We start from the raw sequence: 19,834 nt of genomic DNA on the forward strand, positions 1-19,834 counted from the left end.
GTGAACGGAGCTGGGACTGTTTTCCAGCAGGATAGTGAACGAAGCTGGGACTGTTTTCCAGCAGAATAGAGAACAAAGCTGGGACTGTTTTCCAGCAGGATAGTGATTGGAGCTGGGAATGTTTTCCAGCAGGATGGTGAACAGAGCTGGGACTGTTTTCCAGCAGGATAGTGAATGGAGCTGGGAATGTTTTCCAGCAGGATAGTGAACGGAGCTGGGACTGTTTTCCAGCAGGATAGTGAACGGAGCTGGGAATGTTTTCCAGCAGGATAGTGATTGGAGCTGGGACTGTTTTCCAGCAGGATAGTGATTGGAGCTGGGAATGTTTTCCAGCAGGATAGTGAACGGAGCTGGGAATGTTTTCCAGCAGGACAGTGAACGGAGCTGGGACTGTTTACCAGCAGGACAGTGAACGGAGCTGGGAATGTTTTCCAGCAGGACAGTGAACGGAGCTGGGAATGTTTTCCAGCAGGATAGTGATTGGAGCCGACAATGTTATTGTTGGATCCAGTGCCCTGGTTTGTTGAGGCTAAAGGTTCCGTGTTTTACGCTTGTTTCCGGGGTGACCGAGCTGGTACAGAGACAGAAGATCAGTAGACTGTTCTTAGAAGAAACACATTCTGTTTATTTATAAAAGGAACACAGTAGCTACACTTGTGTGCTTACAACTCGAAACTCTGCCTTTACACTTCCGACTCTAACTCAAGACTACCGATTACAGAGATAGCCTGCGCTACTTGCTATTGGGCGTCAAGCTCATGTGATCTTACGTTACAACATTTGTCTTAAAGATACATTATACATCAGATTACTACAGTTTTCCAGAAGAATAGCGATTGGAGCCGGCAATGTTGTCCAGCAGGGTAGTGATTGGAGCCGGGATTGTTTTCCAGAAACAAAAGGATAGTGATCAGAGCTGGGAATGTTTTCCGTAAGGATAGTGTTCAGAGTTGGGAATATTTTCCAGCAGGATAGTAATTGGAGCTGGGAATGTTTTTCAGCTGGATAGTGATTGGAGCCAGGAATGTTCGGGGCTGGGAGAAAAGGACAGTAGAACATTGTTGCCTTTCACCGGATCAAATCTATAATTCTGCATTGAAAAATATGATTTTTTTTTACAAAGTGTTTCAGTAGCAGAGGCCAAAAATAGAACTGTGAATGAGAATAAGCACCCTGCCCTAAGTTTCTGAATCTGTAATTAGCAGAAACTGGGAGCTGGACAAATATTATTATTCAGTTCAGCTAGCTTGGAAAACAAATTCAAAAGCAGTCCTGTGACCTTTTACCCCTTTTGGCTTACCACCCACCCCTAATCCTCCTCATCACATACCCACCCCATCAGCTATTCGTGTCAACCCATTTGGAGAAATGTAACCTGCTTATTGGAGTTTTCAGCCTCCTGCAGCTAGCATGTAATTTGGTTATTGACATATGATCAGATTGCGAATTAGATGCTCCCTGCTGTGATTCTGTCTGGGTGAAAGCAACAAACTTTAGCTGCCTGAAACTCACCGGATCAGCCAGTGCCGCTCTGGAAAATTTGATCCGTTTTTCTGAGTCGAGCTGCCCTGCAACCAGTTTGCGTGGGCCAGTGGGGCTGCTGTCAACATAGCAGATTGTAATTAGTTGTGCTGTAATAATTCCGTGATTCTTCAAGGTTTCTTTTTCTGAATAATTCAATTAGTTTATGTGTCAGATTTATATAACTGTCCACAAGCTCAATAAAGTTTGAGGCTAGGAAAATGTGTGAAATGCACTAGGCCTGTGTCTGTTTTATATCCTGATCCCTGGGGATTTGATCTGGATTTCTGATGCCTGGTGGTAGTGATCCTCAATCTTTGGTGATCTGGTGGTAATCTACTGAGGATCACCCAATCTCCGCTGACATTGTGCACATTGACTGCAATTATGTCTGGTAGTCTAGAGCATACGTGTATCTATCCTATTGCCTTATCTGCCTGAGGGATGATTCCATGAAGGTTGTCGCACTGGGAATCAGCATCTATCTCCCCAATCATTGTAGTCAATGAAGTATATCCATGTTTCATGTCTGCAGCCATGGACAGCCCTGTGGGATTGGGGTCAGGATCAGATCGCTGGCTACAGTTTAGTTTTTCAGTGCACAAACTGAAACTGGCTTCTGAAGGAGTCCCCTGTTGGGAGGGCGCTGGTAATGGATCACTATATCTTAAAGAAGTCTCCGTAGCCTTCTGTAGGCTAACTGTAAGTCTTAACACTACTGTACATGTATAAATAGTTCTAAAGAGTACAAGCTAGGAACTGTCTCCATGCCTAAGTCTATGCACGTCTGTGCTCAACACCACTCTGACCCTGGGTCTGGGTCATGTGCCTTCTTACATCATTGGGTGGGCGGTGTTGTACTCAGTCCCACATTAACCCTGTATGTGCCAGACCCTTACACTACACCTCCCCCCAAGTCTTTATCCAATGTATTTAGAGTTATACTAGTTTACTTCATGCCTTACATTGTTATCAATCCCTGCTACAGTGAGGAATTTTCTGCTCCCAAGCCTTTCTTTGGAGCTTTTTCCTGGTGATTTTTCCTCTGCACTTCTGCTTCTGGAGCTTCTTTTTGGGTCAGAATGTTTTTTGGCATCTTTCCTCAGATTTCCAGCATTTCAGTTTGTCTCTGAATTTTAGTGAGGTTCTGGGATTTTATCCCCTTGCTGACACCCATGTTGGGAGAGTGTTGGTTACAGAATGGTATGTCTTAAAGAAATCTTCACAGTCTTCTGTAAGTTAACTGTAAGTCTTAACTACAAGAACTATTTGCACAGGTACTGTAAAGGGTACAAGCTAAGAGCTGTCTCCACACTCAGCTGTATGCAAGGATGTGCTCAACAACATACTGACCCTGAGGTCTGGGTCATGTGCCTTCTTACATCACAGTGTGGGTGGTACTGCACTTAGTCCTAGATTAACACTGTAGATGCTAGACCCTTACACATCCACCTCTTTAAGTGACTGACTTTTGTTACCTAGTGTTGCCCTATGACATTGATCACATCTTTTTCAACTGATGTCAGAAAGTCTCTGGTGTAGCTGATCATGACGCACAATGATTAACCTCCACAGCACCTCCATCAATTATTTGGAATGTTTGCTAAAGCTATTTAAGCTGTCTCCCTTAAGAACTTCCGTGTCCATTGGACAGATAAAAGTACAAAGGCAGGGAATAAATTATCTTTCACAAAAAAGGAGAACCAAAAGACCCCCCCCGCCCCCCACCCGACCCCCCAAAATTACTGCAGATGCTAGAAATCTGAAACAAAGTAAGGCCGCAGGTTTGGGATTCCAGGGAAGGAAAAGCTCTTGGACTCTTACACACCCTCCTCTGAATAGAAATGGAAGGGGGAAGATGAAAAATCAGAGCTGTAACTGACCCATTCACCATGCACTAAAAAGACTCGTGCTGTGTGTTTTTGAGGAAAGTTATAGGTCATGGAATAAAAGGGACAGAAGCAACGTGGAGACAAAGTTGGCTGAGGGGGAGGAAACCGAGAATAATGGTTAACGGATATTTTTCGGGCTGGAGGAAGGTTTGTAGTGGAGTTCCCCAAGGGTCGGTATTGGAACCCTTGCTTTTCCTGATATGTATAAATGACCTAGATCTTGGTGTGCAGGGGACAATTTCAAAGTTTGTAGATGACACAAAACTTGAGACAATTGTAAACTGTGAGGAGGACAGTGCAGAACTTCAAAAGGACATTGACACATTGGTAGAGTGGGCAGATAGGTGGCAGATGAAGTTCAATGTGGAGAAGTATGAGGTGATACACTTCAGTACAAAGAACACGGAGAGACAATATAAAATACAGGATACTATTCTGAAGGGTGTGCAGGAGCAGAAAGACCTGGGTGTATATGTACATAGGTCATTAGAGATGGCAGGACAGGTAGAGAGAGCTGTTATTAAAACATACAGTATTCTAGGCTTCATTAAAAGAGTACAAGAGCAGGGAGGTTATGATGAACTTATATTAGACACTGGTTCGACCTCAGCTGGAGTATTGTGTACAGTCCTGGGCATCACACTATAGGAAGGATGTGAATGCATTGGACAGAGTGCAAAATAGGTTTTTTAAATTCACTCATGGGATTTGTGCATCGCTGCCCTTGTTCAGAGGGCAGTTAAGAGTCAACCACATGGCTGTGGATCTGGAGTCACATGTAGGTCAGACCAGGTAAGGACAGCAGATTTCCTTCCAGATGGGTTCTGACAAAAATTGGCAATGATTTTATGGCCATCATCAGACTTTTAATTCCAGATTTTTATTGAATTTAAATTTCACCATCTGCCATGGTGGGATTTGAACCCTGGCCCCAGAGCATTACCCTGGGTCTCCGGAATACTAGTCAGTGACAAATACCACTATGCCACCACTATCCCCAGGGATGAGACACTTCAGTTACGTGGAAAGATTGGAGAAGTTGGGACTGTTTTCCTTGAGAGGAGAAGGCTAAGAGGAGACTTGATAGAAGTTTTCAAAATCATGAGGGGTCTGGACAGAGTAGATGGGAACAATTTCTCCCTACTTGAAAACGGATCGAGAACCAGAGGGCGCAGTTTTAAAGTGTTTTCCAAAAGAAGCAAATGCGAGGTGAGAAAAAACTTTTTCACACGGTGAGTAGTTAGGGTTTGGAATGCACTGCCTGGAAGTGTGGTGGAGGCAGGTTCAATTGAGGCATTCCAGAGGGCATTGGATGATTATTTAAATAGGAACAGCGAGCAGGGTTAGGCGGAAAAGGCAGGAGATTGGCACTAAGTTAAAATGCCCAGAGAGCCGGTGCGGACATGATGGGCCGAAATACTTCCTTCTGCACCGTAACGATTCTGTGATATACCTTTTGAACACTTCTTCAGGGAACAGTACGCTTTTTCTATACTACTATTTAATTCTTTGTATTTATACGTGGTCTAATTTCTATGCATGTTTTCCAATGCACCATTACAGGAGGCCCTGAGAATTAGATTATTTCCATTGGCTGCACACAAGTTTTTTCCTTTCTTGAGCTGCATTTAGATAAGTAGCCCATTGGTGCTATGTGGCAGTACAACAGTAATACCTGGGTGTAGACATCAGGGCAATAGTCCAGATATGAATGATATTCTTGGATTAAAAGAACTTTAACTGAGGAACTAATTCATCCGAAATTGTTTCCAGAAACCCTTTGTAGTGGTCCCTGTGGCACCCTAGGGAGGGAGTAATGACTAGATGTTATACAGGGTTTTTAATGAGCTTCCAAACAGTAGCCTAGTTAGGCACGGTGTCCCTAATGCCACGTTAATTTTCCAGTATATTCTTTACTGTGAGAAGCACGTGTTTGGTGTTTGACTTGTCAGACAGACTTCAAGCCGATAGCAAAGTGGCTGTGTGCATTGTAGTTAATTCACTCACTGGAACTCCAGCAAGCAGCCATTTGGGCTTGGGCTAAAGCTGGGAAGGATCGCGTGAACTCTGCTTCACACATGTTTTGAACTCGCAACAACACGTTTCCTCACTTCATGGGCTGAACTTTCACCTCGGCGTGCGGATGCACACACGACGCGCAGGAGCGTGAAACAGCTTGCGATGACGTCGGGCGAGTGGCCCGATGCCATCGCGCACTCACGTGATATTTCGGCCAGCGGGCGCGCACGGGAGTCGGCAGCACACCTGCCGATAATTAAGAGGGCTGTTCGGCCCATTAATCGATTAATTAAATAGAATCTCTCCCTGCCCGTCCTACCTTACGGTTGGCGGGCGGGCGAGCGAATAGGCCAAGCGGCCTTTCAATTTTTGAGGAAACCTCATCCAAGGACGGGATGAGGTTTCTGATGTTAATTAAAAGTAAAATAAAAGTTTTCAGTACTCATTTGCAACATGTCCCTGCTCATGTGACAGAGTCACAGGTCACAGAGGGGACGTGTTTTCCTTATTTTTTTTAAAAACTATTTTTAATGTGGGAAATCTTCAGCTCCCTGAGGCAGCTCTGTGCCTTCGGGGAGCTTTCTGTGAGCGCACATGTTAGGCTGACTTCTGCGCTCGCCCGCCCCACCCACACCACCCCACCCCACCCCAGGCAGCGCTGAACGTTTCAACATGTGATTCATGCTGGCTGGCCAGTGTGAAATCGCAGCCAGGGCCCGATCGTGGGCAGTGCGCCAATGTGCGGCTGCTCCCAGGCGTACCCACCCGGCGAGGGGAAAATCCTCCTCCTTGATACAAATTTGCTGCATTTATTCCTGAGTAGATAATGTGGCTCTTTAATATTAGCATGATGTGCACCCAACTGCATTTTGTTTTTAATAAACCTATGCTGCAATTGAGATCCATTGCAGATATAATTGAGAGTTGATTTGGTTAACTAAATGTCACTCTTGTATCTCATTGACGCAAGCCAGCTCAGTAAAACTGCTATCCCCTTTTTGTTGACTGCAATGTTGAATTTAAAGGAACAAAAGTAGAATGCAGAAAGTGCAGAGCAGAACTGGAAAAAGAACTAACAGGGGCAAAGAGAATGTATGAGAAAATTAGCAGGTAACTGAAAACCGAGCACTGAAGTCTTTTAGAAATGTATAAATAATAAATGGATAGGCAAGGAAAGGATGGGGCTAGTAAGGAAGCAGAAAAAGTGATTGTGGAAGCAGCTACTGAAGTACTAAATGAATACTTTGCATCTGCCTTCAAAAACAAGAGTTTGTTGTCAATGTCACAGTAGAGAAGGTAGTGTAAGAAATTGGGTAGGATATAAATGAATAAATGGGAGATATTTAAAAGGTTGGCAGTGCTTAAATTAGAGAAGTAACCAGGGCCAGATGGAATCCATCTTAAGTTGTTGAGGAAAGTAAGGGTGGAAACAATGATGACTTTGGCTACAATCTTCCAATCCTCCTCCTCTGGTCTGGAAGTGTTGCCCGAGCACTCAAGAATTACAAATCTCTCAATCTTATTGGGGGAAAGAAAAAACGGGAAAAGGAAGGATCGGCCAGTCGGCCTAACATCTGATGACCAATTCTGATGTAAAGTCATCAACCTGAAACATTAACTCTGTTTCTCTCCCCAGAGGTGCTACCTGACCTAAGTATTTCCAGCATTTCCTCTTTATTATAGCCTAACATGTGGAGGAGATACATTTAAAGATAATGAACTAAGACAAAATTAAATGTCACTTGAAAAACTATAGATTAACAAATCAGTACTAGTTGTCAACAAAGGCAAATTGTATTTGACTTACTCGATCAAGTTCATTGACAAAATAATGGAGATGGTTGATGAAGATCCTGTGGTTGATGTGGAAGTAGACTTTCTAAAGGTATTTGATAAATTATCACCATAATGAACCTGTTAGCAATTTGAAGCCCATGAAATTAAAGGGAGAGAAAGCAGAGTGAAGTTGTGAACAGTTGTTTTTCAGATTGAAGGGAAGTATACAGTGGGGTTCCCCCAGGCAACAGTAATTAGGGTAGTTCTGAGGCAAGGTCATGACCTGAAATGTTAAACAAAAACAAAAATACCTGGAAAAACTCGAGGTCTGGCAGCATCTACGGAGAGGAGCACAGTTAACGTTTCGAGTCCGAATGACCCTTCAAAATTATGCCCTGTATATCTAACTACAGAGCATCAATATGTTTCAGAGAAAGCAGTGATCCTAAACATTAAAAAATAAAAACAAAAAATTCTGGAAATAGTCAATAATTCGGACTCAAAACGTTAACTGTGCTCCTCTCCGTAGATGCTGCCAGACCTGCTGAGTTTTTCCAGGTATTTTTGTTTTTGTTTTGGATTTCCAGCATCCGCAGTTTTTTGCTTTTACCTGAAACGTTAACTCTGTTTCTCTCTCCACAGATGCCAGACATACTGACTATTTCCAGAATTTTTTTGTTTTTATTTTTTAATGTTTAGGATCACTGCTTTCTCTGAAACATATTGATGCTCTGTAGTTAGATATACAGGGCATAATTTCAAAGTTACAAATAAACAGTGAGATGGATATTAGCAGATGACACAAAATTCAGAAATGCAGTTAACAGTGAGCAGAAGAGTAACAAACTTCAAGAGGACATAGACTGGAGAAATGGGCAAACAGATGGTAAATGAAATTTAATGAAGAGGAGCATGAACTGGTCCAATTTGATAGGAAGATTGAGGATATGTGATAGAAACCAAATGGGACAACTTTGAAGGGGATGCAAGACCAGACCTTTCAATATGACGGCTAGTTGATAAGTTCATTAAAAAAACATATGTGATTCTTGCCTTTATAGAGGCACAGAGCTCAAAAGCAAAGAGGTTATACTAAATTGTTATCGATCATTGGTTAGACCTTAGCTTGAATATTGTCCAATTCTGGGCATCACAATTTAGGAAAGATGCCAAATCCTTGGAGCAGGTGTAAAGTAGATTTACGAGAATGGTATCAGGGATGAAGGACTTATGTGGAGAATTTAGAGCATCTGGAATGGCTCTCTTCAGAGCAGAGCTGGCTAAAGGCAGATTTAGTAGAGGTGTTTAAGTTCTGAAGGCTTTTGATAGTGTAATTGGGAGAAACTGTTTCCACTGGCAGGAAGACTTGTAATGAGAGGACACAAATTTAAGGTAATTGGCAAAAAAAACCAAAGGGGAGATGAGACATTTTATTATGCAGTGACTTATGATCTGGAATGCAGTGCCTGAAAGAGTGGTGGAAGCAGATTCACTGATAACTTTCAAAAAGATAAATAACTGAAAAGGAAAAACTGTGAAGGCTACATAGAAAGAGCAGGGCACTGGCAATAATTGCATGGCCCTTAGAGGGCTGGCACAGGTAAGATGGATTGATTGGCCTTCAGTCTCACGATTCTATGGAAAGCTAAAAACCTATAAATTGGGAGCAAGGTGATTTCACGGTTATTGCTGGCTGTTATTTATGAGTCTGTGTTGAATTATGCAGCATCTGGAATCCCAGCACACAACATAACTGCAATTTTGACACTTTTCAATTAATTTTAGCACCTGCTTCCTGCTTAAATTGTAACTAAGAACATAAAGAGTAAGAAATAGGAGCAGGAGTAGGCTTTGCAGCCCCTCAAACATGTTTCACCATTCAATAGGTTATAGCAGCTCTCCTACCTCAACTCCACATTCCCACTCTTTCCGCATTTCCCTTGGTTCCCTTATTCTCCAAAAACCTATCGATCTCAGTCTCAAATGTAGTCATTAATGACTGAGCATGCGGAGCTTATTCGGAATTCGGGAGATTCACAACCTTCTAAGTAAAGAAGTTTCCCCTCATATCAGTCCTAAACGCTGACCACTTATCCTTAAGACTAGTACTAGGTTCTCCGGCCAGGGCAAAGGGCCTCTCGGCATCTACCCTGTCAAGCACTCCCAAGAATTTTATACATTTTAATGAGATTACCTTTCTTTCTTCAAAACCCTAGCAGCATTTGAGTCACTTAGCTGAGGGTCTGCTGCCATGACAATGTGACAATTACAAAGAAACATTTGATAGCCTTCTAAGGAAATGAGAGCCTCAAAACTACAACATTGAGACAGTAAGATAAAAGCAAAAAAACTGCGGATGCTGGAAATCTGAAATAAAAACAGAAAATGCTGGAAAAACTCAGCAGGTCTGGCAATGTCTGTGGAGAGAGGAACAGAGCCAACGCTCTGAGTCTCTATTCCTCCTCTCCAGAGCTGGGAGCAAAGGGTTTAACACTGGCAAATTGCATACAAACAGAGGAATTGCTGAACAAGAAAAGCCCAAGGTCTTTCTGTTTCACCTACCATCCTGGTAGTCTTGTAATACTGTGATAATGGAGTTGTTTGATTAATCATGGCAATCAGTTTCTATCAAGTCGTCTACAACAGACCCAGATATGAGGCAAGGGGAGAACCCTAGTGGTGGAATGTTTTGTGAACCATAGGTTCAAGGTCAACTCCCAAGGAATTCTATGTTTACCACAAGTCATGTTTCAAATTACCCTTGTTTTGTAACCCAAAATGTTATCCTGCTCACGGGCTCAAATTCAGTGCAGACAATATGGGTGAAAGTCTTCTCTGGCTGCTTGACTATAAGGCTCCCATGTGAGCTGAGCTTGGCTTGCCTCAATCCAATGCCATGGTGTTGTTGGTAATTTTGCAATAAATTGGTAACAATGCAAGTATAATGGGCTATGGATGTGTGTGGATGTATGGCAAAACAGAGAGATGAAATAGTCACAAATAAAGAGACTGCAAACAGTCACTTGGTAGTTCAAGACATGAGTATCACTTAGTAGTTCTGACCAGAGAGAGCTTGATGTTAATGGTGGGTGCCTAAATTGTGATAGTGTAAATTCCCAGTGCTGACATGCCCCTCCAATGATACCTACCTGTAATACTGTAATCAGATTGGAATGGGTCAGATCATATATGGAAAGCAAGTGGGCATTCAGAGGGCTTATGCCCATCCTATGAAACTGAGATTAATTGTTATGTATTTTAGAAGAATTGATTTCCTAAGGCAGTTGAGATATTCTCAATGAGCACCTAATTTAACACCAGAAATAAGATTCTAAGGGAATATTATATTCAACTTATTCAAAATAAGTCAATGGTTCTGTTGGAGATATGATTAAGTGGATTTGCCATAATATCCAGTTTCCTCTCAGTGGTCTCCGGCTGTTTTAGTCTTATCATTTTTCCATAAGGGCCGGGATATCACTCATGCGGGGCAAAGCTTTAAAAAATGTGGGGAAAGCTGTAACAACTGGTGCAGAACAGGCAAATCCATGTAGATTTGAAACTTTCGACACTGCTGCATTGTGTCTCCATGTTGTGTTCTTTAGCTTCCTTCCCGAGGTCCCCTAACTCCTCCCCTCCAGACACCATAACGGAGGGAACGAACGGGTCAGTGGCTCAAATATCTCTCTTTTAACACCGGCACCGCTGTGATTCAGCTGGTGTTGGATACAAACCACTAAATACAATATCCAATAAATCTGTCCGCTTTATTGCTCTGCTCTGCAGTTGGGACGAAAATGTTGCGGGTGACTCAACATTATTTGGAGAAAGGGAAATAGAGAAAAGCCAAGAATAAGAATGATAAATGACTTTTGTCATCAATCACGTTAAGCAAACAATTTTATTTTTAATTCCATCAGCCAGTTTTACTTATCCATCCCTGATGGGTTCCCATCTCGATGTAATGTGTGCGCGTATCTTTGAGCTGATCAAATGGAGGAGCGTCCTTGGGCGGCGTGTTAGCCTCAAGAACTCTCGTGGTGAGAATATCGAGGAAAATGTACCAGCCATTGGCGTTTTAAGCCAATGCTCCCGCCATGTGCATCAGCTTATCAGACTGTCAAAACACAAAGGCTGGAATTTTCCAGCACCACCCACCCCCACCTCCCCCAGCCTCAAGAGGGCCGGCGAGCTATTGAAATCTCCATTCACATAGGCAGGACCGGAAGATCCCGCTGGCGTGAGAGGCTGGGAAACTCCTGCCCAAGTAGATTTCTTCAATGAGATTGGAGATCGAGATCAGCTGATCAGATCTGTTTTTAGTGATTGTGTTGGAGCTCACCGGAGCCAATTGAGCCGGGGTGGGGTGGTGGGGTTGGGCTGAAAGCTGTGCAAATTGCAGACTTTACTTTTCTCCCAGTGAGTGTGAAATAGGCACCGATTTAGCAGTGGGACTTTGTGCAGAATGTGGACAGCTGGTACATTTGGCAGGGCCTTTTATTTGGCAGAAATGACAGCCCAGGCACAAGCACAGAATGAGGATTTTATTTTCTCAACTGCCAGAACTTGTCAGACAAGAAGCAGTATAAATAACACACAACCAGTACTAGACAACTGGACAAACCCTGAAGATAAAGGTAAAATGCTGTAGATGCTGGAAACCTGAAATCAAACAGAAAATGCTGGAAATATTCAGCAGGTCTGGCAGCATCTGTGGAGAGAGGAACAGAGTTAACATCTCAGAAAGGTCGTTAACCTGATAGGTTTAACGCTGTTTCTCAGTGCACGCTGCCCGGATGCTTTCGGACCTGCTGAACATTTACAGCATTTTCTGTAGTTATTACTGAAGACAAAGGACCACTTGACGACTCGCCCCTTAGGTCAGTGAGCACAATGAGCTAGTTTGCAGCTAGTTGCAACATTTGTGGAATCCCTGTTTGATCTCAGAAGAGTTTCAATTAGGAATCTCCACCTCAGGCAGATTCCGAGCTGTGCCGACCATTTCTAGTCCTCTACACGAACCTAACCGAATTGCATGAAAGTTGGGTCTTGGGAGAAAGGGATTGTTCCATACGGAATAAAGACAAGTCTTTGGTATTCAATTGTCCCAGAAATAAAAACCCCTGACGCAACATTTACAACTCTTTTCACTCCATTTTGTATTCACAAAGGAGCTTGCCACTTTATCACGTGCGTTAGATTTTTTTTTTCATTCTCATTTGTTGGTGCAAATGCCCAAAATGTTTTGCAAATGTACAGCCAGCCATCAACCAGGCTCACGCTGTCCCAAAACTAATCCTTTCAAAGCTTTGACTTGAGTGCAATGCAACTTTGAAGAAGTCTCCTTGGTTTGCCCTCAGGCTAGTATTGGCTGTTAATTTAGACTTAAGGTGGCAGGACAGTTCTTGCATTACCCAAGGCTTGTTGGTCCGGGCACCTTAAGTGCTTATGGGCTGCTTGTTCTTGTTCTGTATTTTTAAGCGTGGGCTGTGATAATTATTATCCCCTTCTGCAGCACTGTCAATCACTCATGGGACAAATTTATTGAGTGGTTGTATTTCTGGTTGACCTGCATGTGGGTTAAAGCGATGACGGTATACCCGTGTAATACACTTTTATTTCGTGCTGTAGTGTGCTGAGGGCTATCTCCGTGTTGACCCAGGTGTTTCCAAACAGTGAGGGGTGGGGTGGGGGAGGGGGGCTAGAAAGTTTATACACAGTCCATTAGAATGTTAGGAACTCGAGCATATCCTGTGCATATATCTATTCAGGCTGCGTGGTACTGCACTCGAGGGCTATGACCTCTTGACCTGGATGCACATTACACAAAACACATGTCTAATGGTTATCCTAGACCTGAAGCATTTTGCTCCGTTATTTTAAAACCTGCCACACTCAATTCGTATCTTGACATTTTTGTCTCACTGCTGGTCTGTGGTTAACTAGTTTCAGTGATCATATTTTCCCTTGTATGTCAGTGTCTGGGTGCAGTGATGCAACAATGATATCCCCATGTGCAACCGTTTATAATTTCTTCCTGCATCTCTTGAGGGCTCACAGTTTGGCTGCCTCTACTGGGAATTTATGTGTTGTTAAGGGCTAATGGCGAAGTGTCAATTTGTCCAGCAGGACTCCTCCAAGCAGCTGTTGTTTGAGTGAGAGTTCAGATGGCCAGTCTCAGCAGGATGCCCAAGTGTTGGGAGGTGGTGCCATCAGCCACACTCAATCCTATCCTTAGCCAATGAAGCATCCCATTTTCCAACCTGGGTCACGAATACCGGACTAGGAAATGGAACACGAGGTGAAGTTCCCTAAAATTCCACAATAGCTGAGGTCAAGGTTACCGAATATCAGCCAAACGCAAGAATCCTTAACCAGTTTATCAAAATAGTCATTTGCCCAACAGAATTGAGGAAAACTTAAGTAATTTAACTGTGATGTGTACAACTATGTGTGTAATGACTCAGTCACAATTGTAGAAAATTGTTACTTGTATCCAAGGCCTCCAGAAACTCATCTAAGACATCTGGGTATTTAATTTAAGGATAGTTAAACTCAATCTCTGATAATAACCTAGATTACTGCTATTTTGCACATAGAGATATTATTTCTTCTTCCTTAGTCATATTACAGCAAATGTTATTTTAATATATATTACCTTTAGAGAATGAAACTTGAAGCAGCATACCAATTTTAGCAATATTCACACATGAAGGATCAAATTTTTCCATCTAGATGAATCACCCAGGCGCACTCATTGCTGAGGTTACACGGACTCCAGCACTTACAGGTTACAAAGCAAGAACTACCACTGCTGACTTTAACAACCACTGCTGACTTTCTCCTGTCCTCCACCACCTTATTCCTTCTTTTCAGAAGTCCGTTTCTGTCAGTTTATTGCAAAAATAAAACACTCAAAGTAGGTGTTAGGAACCTTGTTTGTACATGTTAACCAAGGGGCTGAACCCTCCTTTCACGTGGCTACCACCGATGCCTGAAAATGTCATGGCAAAATATGGTGTCTGCTGTATTTCAGGTGCACGGGGGTGGTGGGAGTTGTGGGGGGGTGGTGGCGGTATGGCTGGCAGTATAGGGAAATTGAGGTTCTCCCCCCACCTCTTCTGCCTGAAGAATGAACGTAGCAAGATCCAATGTCAACCCCAATCGGTGTCGCATATTCACTCTTGTGCGGTGATTTAAAAAAAATATCTGTCCATTTTATAAATGAACTCGCACATTATTGTGCCAAACATTGGACTTTTGTATATGAGGGCGAGGATTTTCTTTTAACCGTCCTGTGTAACTGCAGTCAACGTCTAAGCATAGTGCACATGAAGCCCATCCTGACTTCCTGCATTTGTTCCTTTTTTTTTGTGGGCAAGATGGCTGAGACCTTTAGGGCAGGCACCTGCTCTTACCCTCTACCCCTAGACCCTTGGGGTCTGGACCATAGTCCACAAATAAGTTCAGGGCATCTCCTGATTGATCAGTTGGCTGTCATTGTGCAGTGTTCATTGTGGGCAGTTCTGGCATGTGTTTGACAACCAGAAACAACTTATGTTTAAAAAAAAATAGCATTCCATTGCTACATGAAGGAGTGATAACTCTTGATGTGTAGAACTAGATTTCTTCTATCATTGGACTGAGCAATTTGAAACAATGCCTCAAAGTACTCATCATAAAAGATAAAGAAGTGATGACAATAGTTGAATTCTTGAATATATTTAATCTATCATTTCAATTGAGATCAAAAAAATGTTGTTACTTCATAATAAACAGAACCAACAGAAAATCACTCATGCTCCCTTTGAAAGCAACATTCACACTTTATTAATTTGACTTGGTTCACATTCAGCCCATTTGCATTTTATCAACTCAGGCCATGGCAGGATCTTTAGGTCCTACCAGTGGCGCTGAAAAATAATGCTGCCAGCCTGCGTGCTGGGTTCCTGCCATTGGCAGGTTTCACCAGGTTGTGGGAAGGCTGGCCCCGGAAACTGCACCCCACCCCCCCACCCGGCCCCTCAACTTGACAAAAGGCCTGCAAAACTGGTTAAGGAGCTCAGAGGCCCAGTTTGGGATTTGGGGCATATGGGCTGCACAGTGGGACAGGCCAGGTGCGTGGAGGCAACGGCACAGCAGGGAGCTGGTCATGACTGCCCCCCTGAAGTGAGGTGAGCTCAAAAGAAAACAGTTGAGAGGAGCACTTAGCCATTGGCACTCAGGTGCCATCAGGTGTGCACAGGTTGTGGGGCGAATGGTCAAAATGCACTTGGGCAGTGCATGGGTTCATTATCCTCCTGGCATTGTGGAGGGGCATAGGAGGGCAAGGATTCCAGATCATGGGAGCCCAGCAGGGTTCAAAGAAGGAAGCAGCAAGTGATGGGTGCACGACTCTCAGATCTTGGGTCTAGTGGCAATGAGGAGCAACATCCTCTGCAGGAGAGCCATACTCCTGGACATGAAGTGGGCAGAGGAGAGGGAGGAAGGCAATGGAGGCCATTATCGTGTATTTATAATGTTATAAAAGCACCAATCACTCATTAGGGACTGTGTAAACGCATTGTTGGTTCATCTGCTAAGATTAGGCACATGAGAACATACATACACAGATAGAAAGCTTGAAGACATCAGCAGCAGAACTGTGTGTGCCGTGTGCTCTGCTCACAGGCCAAAGTGAAACTGAGACTGGATCACATGACACAGTTCCCTTCTAGTGATGGTGTGTTGCTACTTTAAAAGGCATATTGCAACCAAAATTTTTGAAAGATAATTTCCCGCCACCTTCAAAAGAAGTGGAACTATTTACAATGCATGTTCATGTTTAGTTACCATTACATAATTGTATATAACTTACAAATCTATGAGTCTCTAAAGCCTAGAGGTAATCTGCTGGAATGCCCAGCTATTGTAAATATAACCTTGTCTGGGGGTTTCTTTAATTGTTCACAGTGATCTGTGGGGTTGTCATTCTTGGATGTTGTTCCTGGTTGCATTTTGGATCTTGTCTTAGATGCAATAGGACTTTATGGTGGTTGAGGAGCTGGAATGGATCTAATTTGTCCTTGCTTATGCCTCACCATTGGTGCCTTTGTGTGTAATGGCTTCATAGGACCTTGGTTCTAAACAAATTCTTGACACCTCAGCTGGTTGCCATGTACCTTCTGTGGAATCCTGGATGCGAACTTGTTGACCCAACTCTAAACTTGGCAATTCTGTATCCACATTTTTATCATGCATGTTGGTCATATTCTGTTGCAGTTTCAAAGGTTGCTGTCTAGTTTCTGAGAAAGTAGAATGGGTAAGAGTAGGTAAACTGATAAGCACTGTTCTGCCCTATATGAACTTTGCTCTGAGAATCGCTCTCAGATGTAACTTTACAATGGGTAGACCTTGCTTGGTCTGTCTTCGTTTCTGCATTAGGGATTTTACCATGTGAATCATTCGTTCAGCTAGGCCATTAGATCTAGGGTAATGAGAAGTAGGAATGCGATTGATGCTCCACTTCTCACTCATGTCCTGAAATGGCTAACCAATAAATTGCGGACCGTTAGCTGAAATATCTCTAGGCACACCAAATAAACTGGAAATAGCACTTAAGAGTGTGCGCAGTAGCTGTGCTTGGCATATTGTGGAATAGTTGAATAATGGGGTACTTGGTAAAGTAGTCGACAATGATGATGAAGTCAGTGCCATGGGTGCAGAAGAGGTTGGATGTGATTTTGGACCAAGGACGGGTCGGAACTTCATTTGGAATGAGTGATTCTTTGTGCTGACTTGGCATATTGTCTTGACATGCCTTGCACTTCTTGATGACAACATCAATGATATTGTTCATATCTGGCCAATAGACTGTCTCTCTTGTGAGTCTTCTAGCCTGATCTATGTCCATGTGTGAGTGATGAAGTTGTTGAAGAATATCGGGTCAGAAAGATTCCGGTATGATGACCTGCCTGCCTTTAAAAATCACTCCCTGGAAGTTCCCTAACTTGTCCTGCTAAGGCCAAAATGACCTTCTGTTCGTGGACATGCTGGATTGAATCAGGCCATCCTTCAATGATGGTTTTCCACAGCTTCTGTAGTTTGCTGTTTCTTCTTGTAGCTGCTTGCAGTTGTGTTGCTCAAAACGTACCAGATCAATTGGATTGGCATTCCCCTGCAAGAGTAATGTTGAGGCTCCCTTGAAACTGCCAATTTTGTCAAAGCATTCCAGTTTTCCACAGCTTCTGTAGTTTGCTGTTTCTTCTTGTAGCTGCTTGCTGTTGTGTTGCTCAAAACGTACCAGATCAATTGGATTGGCATTCCTCTGCAAGGGTAATGTTGAAGCTCCCTTGAAACTGCCAATTTTGTCAAAGCATTCCAGATATTTCAGTGTGTTAGGTTGTGAATTGAAGCAATAGGAGTAATTTCTGAGGTTGATCGGCTGTGTGGTGTCTGACTATTCCATGGATTGTCACTAGTGTGAGGCCATGGTATGCTGATAGACCTACAATCACTGGGGCTTTGGTCTCCATGATGTAGAGCACCTCTGACACTGTCATGAAAATATAATAACTTTCATAATATTATTGTGATTTATTGTAAAAGTGGATTAATAGTGGGGTTTGGATTAGTTTCTCTGTGTTTGTGTGGGATTTAATTGAATTGGGGGCAGCTGGTCTAGAGGTTTTGAGTCATCAAACAAGAAGCTAGGTTTGAAATGCTAACGACATAAACATGGCTGAAGTTTTAGAACGTGAGGTGTAAGGAACATTTGCATTTTTAGATAAATTAGGTTAGTTTGAATTTCAAGGAGATGGTAAGATGTTACACCTAGCTAGAAGTTAAGCCAAACAGTGTGTTTATTATTCCCAAAGGTTACAGATAAAATTAGCACTATGAAGAGATTTGTATTGTGAGAAAAGTTGCAAAAACATATGTTAACAATGGAATTTGCATTAAAAAGGGAGAAACATGTAAAAAGGAGATGAGGCTATGTGTAAGGGAGAGGGGGGGGTGGGGGGGGTGGCAGGAAGGCATTCTGAGATCTAGCACAAGTGTGAAAAGCCTCCAGCCTCTGTGCATCAAGTTGCTACAGGAACCGAAGCTGAGAAAACTCATTTTGAATATCACTATCCAGGGTATTATGTTGCTTTGCCTGGACTTGTTTAAATCTATTTGTTTTTACTATTGCCTTCATGGAGGTGTAACTGGGAGCCAGATTAATTTAGGGTTATTATAGTAGTAATTAGTAGACCTATGCATATGCTTGAAATTTTTTCTTTTGTTAATAAATGTTAAATTTAGTTTTCTAGAAACTTCTAAAGTTGTGGTAGTCTTATTACTTCTGAATTCAGGGCATGCAACTCGATATAAAGTACAAGTTGTAAAACAGCCGTGACTGCATAATCAAGTTTCACTCATGGAATTAACCTGCTCGGCGCACACACCTGCCACATCGTAGCAAATTGGGGGCTCTTTGCGGGAAATATTTGAAATTCCTTGATTAGTTTGGAGTTGGTGAATCTTAAGGTTACGAGTATGAGAAGCACTTTGAATTCAGGAGTTAGTATGAGGTATTTTTAAAGCGGTGAGACTGCAAAAATGGCTGTACCTATGGCTAAAAGTTTTTTGGAAATAGAAGATATAACTCTGATTGGGTTACAAAATGTACCTAAGGGTAAGTTAGCAGAGTTAGTGGATAAGTTGCAGTTGAGGTTACCTGTAGGGGCAAAGAACGCAGACATAGTTGAGATAATAGCACAGCATTTAAAACTAGAAGGGATACTAGAGAGACCACTTTCTCCAGGGTGTGAGTCAATTGAATTGGCTAAGATCTAGTTGCAAGTCAAGCAACTTGAACATGAAAAGGAACTGAGAAAACCGAATTGGAGACAAAAGTCTTGAAAAAGTCTTGGAAATGAAAAACTGCAGCTAGAGGCAGCAGAGAAAGGAAGTGAAAAAGAGAGATTATTTCAAAAAGAAATGGAAATGCAAAATCTTGATCTCCAAATGGAAAAATTAGCAATGGAGGAAAGAGGGAGGGAAAGAAACGGAGAGCATTGACTTAGAAAGCGGGACCTTAAAAAGGAGACATCAGATGCTGAGGAAGGTTCTGATGATGTAAAAACCTTTAACCTAAAACCCAGTGGGGAGATGTTTAAATTTATGCAAGCTCTTCTGGATTTTGAAGAAAGCGATGTGGAGGTGTCCTTTATTTCATTTGAGAAGATAGCTAAACAGATGAAATGGCCACAGGAAAACTGGACATTGTTGTTACAAATTAGGGTAGTGGGTAGAGCACATGAGGTTTATGCTTCACTGTCAGAAAAAAATGTCAGTGGACTACAATGTGGTTACAAAAAAAGGCCATTTTGAGTGCATATCAGTTGGTTCCTGAGGCAAACAGGGAGACATTTAGGAATATGATAAAACAGTCTGGGCAAACCTATATTAAGTTTGAGAAAGTAAAACAAGGTAATTTTGACTGGTGGATACAGGCATTAAAGATAGAGGCACCATATGCAGCTCTTAGAGAAGGAATTCTTTTGGAAGAATTTAAAGATTCAATTCCTTCGGTAGTGAGAACTCATGTGGAGGAACAGAGAGTTGAATCTGTAAGGCAAGCAGTAGAGAAAGCTGATGAT

The 19,834-nt window shown here is 42.6% G+C and overlaps 1 protein-coding gene across 8 annotated transcripts in view; it reads left to right on the forward strand.

Moving 5' to 3' along the window:
- The window catches only part of fhod3b (formin homology 2 domain containing 3b), a 597,288-nt gene that overhangs the window by 373,951 nt on the left and 203,503 nt on the right, over nucleotides 1-19,834 (forward strand). The window lies entirely within an intron of this gene.

This window comes from Cetorhinus maximus, chromosome 3, assembly GCF_964194155.1.
Source record: "Cetorhinus maximus chromosome 3, sCetMax3.hap1.1, whole genome shotgun sequence".
Classification (NCBI taxonomy): domain Eukaryota; kingdom Metazoa; phylum Chordata; class Chondrichthyes; order Lamniformes; family Cetorhinidae; genus Cetorhinus; species Cetorhinus maximus.